Raw genomic sequence first — 5,366 nt, forward strand, 5'->3', positions numbered from 1 at the left:
AAATCGAATTCTTACCTGGATGATGTGCTCTCTGTGTCCCCAATCCTCAGAACGTGACTCCCCTTGTTGTTCCCTTAGCCAAGCCTTCTCTTCCTTGCACAACAACTCCTCGAAATTCAACACTGGTCTTCAACCTTGCTCCAGATGCACACAGTCGATTTAGGGTTTCTCTCAGCAGGCTAAAGTGAACAATGATGGCCAATAAGTCCTTCATATACATCCCAAACCTGGACGGTTAGGGTTTTCGCTAAACAGCGCAGACTCGTATAGTCTATATTCGGACTCGTCGAGTCCAGTCGCGAACCCGCGACCAGATCTGCGATATTACTCGGCGAGTCTAGACTCCAACTCGCCGAGTCCCCTCTTAAAACACCCAAAACATAAGTATAACAAAACCTGGGATTCCGGGCTGTTACAATTCTCCCCCACTAGGACTAGACTTCGCCCTCGAAGTCTCACTCTGAAAATAGTTCCGGATGCTGCTCCCACATCTCACGTTCCAGCTCACAGGTCATTTCCGATCCCCTCCGGTGCTGCCACTGAACTAACACCAGAGGTATCTCCTTATACCTCAGAACCTCGATCTTCCGATTTCTGATGACCACTGATCTCTTGGCATAATTCAGGCTCGCCTCCACCTGAATGTCTTCTAACGGGACCACTGCCGACTCATCGGCTATATACTTCCTCAATTGCAACACATGAAAAATGTCGTGGATTTGTCCCAAATCCGTGGGCAACTCCAAACGGTAGGCCACCCGGCCTACCCCCGTAATCACATGAAAAGGCCCAATATACCGGGGCCCCAACTTGCCCCTCTTCCTGAATCCAATCACTCCTCTCCAAGGAGAGGCCTTCAGGAGTATGAAGTCGCCGACCTGAAACTCAAGCTCGGACCGGCATCTGTCTGCATAACTTTTCCTGTCGGCTCTGGGCGGTCAATAACCTCTGTCTCATCTGCTGAATCTGCCTTGCCGACTGAAGCACGATCTCTGTACTACCCACCACTTTTTGTAACCGAGAATTACCCAAGATGCAACTCTGCTCTAAATCTCAACAATCACTCGACCCACAAGGGTTAGGAAACCAGAAACCACCGGATCCCCGATCCAAAGCCCACTTTGTCCATACCGGACCGACTGAGAGACCCATTCTCACTCTCAGAGCAAATCTCACGAGTTCTCCTCTCGCAATCACATACCCATGCCGAACTAGCCCCAACACCCGCAGGATGGAAGACCCGATACACTGATGATATCCTCGAACATCTCCCAGGATGAACCATTAATATCCACCCTATACCCTGATCAGACTCACACTAAGAATTCAAGATTCTCTCTCCCCCTGCATCCCTTCTGAGCCTCAACAGACATCCCAAACCGGATGGGTTCCTACTTCACTGCCGCGCACACGATGCTCAAAACCATACTCGAATACTCTAACCATAACTCTGCTCTGCAGCTTTCACTTTCGTGAACTTGCACTCCCCTTCGGAGTTACACACCTTTCTCTTTTCCTTTTCCAAGGAACCGTCTTGGCCATAATGCTACTCCAACCAGTGCCACGGTGCTCGCCCCAAGCGACACCACCCTTTTTGCGTAACCGCTATCCACATACTCTGGCTCTCATTGCAGGGGCTCTCAAGCCCATGCACTCTCTCCACTCCACAGAATCACTACCTCAACTAAACAAAATCACTAACCCGGGGCCAGACCTTCCAATGTAATCACACAGCAACATACAAAATCCGAAATCTCAACCTGATCCAACAAAACCATCAGAGTCCCCAGCATGACTGAACCGACTCTAATAACACACACTAGCCACTCGAGGCTATATCTCTGTGGGTCCATACACCCAAACTCTATGAACCCTCAGGTTCTAACTCTGGGAACCTTCTGCTTCCAACTCTAGAAACATGCACAACATAAATCCTATGGGATTAATACAGTACGACCCATCACGTACCTCAAGCATACAAATACTCTGATCACATAACCCCGGTTACTTACTCAAACTTGATCCCGACCTGCTCCCAGGCCTCCACAATCAAATGCCCTGGGTCTGTATCCCACCCCGCATACCCGACACTCGCTCTTGTCAGCCTATACTCTGAGCTGACAGAACACTGCTGAATCCCAACAGCTAAGCACTCTCACATACTCATCGATCTCCCGGAAAATTCTCCAATTCTCCCCCACTTAAATCACTGACTAACAGCCACCGATCGCCATTAACGACCTTTCAGAACAATCCTGCACAAAGAGAACATTTACACACTGACTGCTTCCCACAAGCATAAGCAACCCTCAGCAAAACACATCTCTTCCCTAATCAATCCGCTCAAAAGAATCCGGTCATTCAATTATCCACTCCACGACTGCAGATGCTACCCGACATTCAACCCAGTGTTGCATCTCCACTATCAACCCTCCTGAACGATAACCAACGGAATTCCCAAACATAAACCCATAACCAAACCCACAACCTGCAAAAGGATGAATACCGCATCGAAAACCGCACAAGGCTACCGGCACCAAAACACCAAACTATAACCATACCAAACCATCAGGGAACAACGAATGCCAAAGCGAAAACCTGAAACACCAATCCATGACCATGCCAAACCCGCGAAACAACGAATACCGCATCGAAATCAACACAAGATACCAGCACAAACAATACGCCACAATCAACGCAAGACAATCAAGACATCAAGAAAGCATCATACCCGCAGCTGCCTCCGGCACCGCTCCGTCTCCCTCTGCCGCAAGCCGATAGGCACGACCCTGAGCCCTTGGGGCTCCGCTCGATCCTGTCCTCCTCCTGAACTCCTCAAGGTGGCCGGTGCTAGAGCCTGCACCGGTCCTGCAGAAAGCTGTGGACAGTTGACCCTCAAATGTCCAACCTGCTGACAATGATAACAAATCCTCAAATCCCGAATTGGCACTGACTGCCGACAATCCCGCGCATAGTGCCCCTCCTTTCCGCACTTGCGGCATGCACCACCGGACCAGCAAACTCCGGTGTAACCCCTCCCACACTTCCCACAAGGTCGTCAACTGCAACTCAACCTCTAAGTCACGCCGCATGGCGGCCTCCTGCAACACCAACAAGGTCTCGCTCCTCTGCAGACACGAACTGTCTGATATCCCCCCTTGAGCATACTCAGATATCGGGACATCTGAGCCTGCTCCGAAGCGAACTCAGGGCAAAACATCGCCCTCTCGAATAAACATCCTGGTGATCTCAGTCACCGACTCCGAATCCTGCTTCAGCTCAAGGAACTCCCGAGCCAATCTCTCCCTCTCATCTCGCGGAACATAGCGAGTACTGAACATCTCTCTGAACTGATCCCCTGAAACCGCAGCCCTCTGCGCGTCGGAAAAGGACCTCGCAGTCAATCTCCACCAATCCTTCGCTCCGAGCCTCAATAGGTTCAGAGCACCCCTCACTCTCTGATCAGCAGGGCATAAACTCGTGGAGAAACACCCCTCCATGTCTGATAACCATCTAATAGCAACAATCGGGTCCTGAACTCCATCGAATGTGGGAGGCTTCGTATAATAGAAGTCCCGATACTGAAAACTCCGACTAGTTCCTCCCCTTGCCGTTGCTACAGTCGCTGTTGCTACCGCGGCAGCCGTCTCTGCGAGAGCCGCATATCGCTCATCAAAATACTCCATCATGGCGGTCTTGATCGACCCTAAACAATTCCGGCAACTCAGCCCGAAACAATGCAGCAACCCCATTACGCAGGATCTTGCGAATTCTCGCATCCAACTCACTCGTGCTCGTCCGATTGATAACCTCCGACAGCACCGATCCACCCGGGACTCGCTCTCTAGCTCTCGATCCTGATCCGGATCCACTATCATCATGCCTCGAAATCTCCATACCGAAGACACCATACCAATCTCAGACACTTCCCACAATCCTGGGATCCAACTCTCGCAACCCTCCCCTAGAGATCATGGTTTCCTTGATACGCGTATGGGACCTGTGCTTTCAGTAGTACAGGCCCATACTACCTTCCACACCTACCCATATTTGTATGAAGTACTACCACAATACCCTAGGGAACATGCATAACAACTATCAACCCTCACCACTAGAGGAACACTGAGAACATCCCATAAGGGACCCTAGGCTACAGGCATCACAAATCAGGCAACATTATCATGAATTCCTGAAGATCCCTAGCCTAACTCTAGCATACTGTTCTATCAAGCTCAATAAAACAAATATCATGTATGGTATCTTGGGGTTACTTACTGGCTCCGGCTGATCGTACCTCCGCGTCCTCCTTTTACTAAATTTGAAAACCATTTTAATTTCTCTTTTTAAAATCCTCCTCGATTTGAGACTGGAGTCACACGAATGTTTCCCCCAATTCACTCAAACCAAGGCTCTGATACCAACTTGTAACGTCCAAAATTTCAAAACAATTAAAACTTTTCAAAATCACCCATTTTATGAACGTTGTTACAAAAAGGTTTTCAATGCATTATTAAACAGAGTAATTTCCCAGGTTCATATCATAAAACACCAACGCGAGTAACGGTACGATCACGCCTTTGCCTTGTCACAGACTCCTGAGAACCTGAAAACATAAAACCACAACTGTAAGCCCGAAAGCTTAGTGAGATACCCCCAAAATAGGAACGACCCTGCATACCGGGTCACACCCCAGGTCTAGCAATCATACGCATAACACATAATCATATAACAGTTCACAGTCAGCAATTGATCAACAGACCACATAACATAGCATTACTCTATTCAAGGTACCGGTCTAGCCGGTCACTAGCATAACATCACCCTACGAATCAGTCAACATACTAAATGCACACATACGCCTTTCCAGGCCAAGACCTTCCGGTCCACATAGCAAAGCCTTCCGGCCCATAACATGTAATGCCTTCCGGCCTATATCATAACAATGACAACTACCCGGATTTCCATCCGATAAAAGGGTCGGCCTTGGTGCCATAAACCCTAGCGATATAGTGAGGATAACTCACCTCGAAACTGCCGACTGAACAGATAGCTCAAGCTGCTCCGATCACTGATACGATCTCCACCTCTGGACAGTCACCAATGCACTGAACTCAAACAATAAACAACAATTACCAAAATACCTCTGGAACCACTGGTCAATCCTTGGTCAAAGACAAGGTCAAAGTCAACCCCTGACTGACCCTACTCGCCGAGTCAACCCTATGACTCGCCGAGTCCCCATACTTAGAACTTCACTCAACCCGCGACCTAACTCGCCGAGTCACCCCAAGACTCGTCGAGTTCAACCACTCTGAGTCCACTTGCCCTTAGCTCACCGATTCCTTAAGATTCCCTTTCTACACGTC

The sequence above is a fragment of the Lactuca saligna genome, chromosome 1, assembly GCF_052625555.1.
Source record: "Lactuca saligna cultivar CGN05327 chromosome 1, ASM5262555v1, whole genome shotgun sequence".
NCBI lineage: Eukaryota > Viridiplantae > Streptophyta > Magnoliopsida > Asterales > Asteraceae > Lactuca > Lactuca saligna.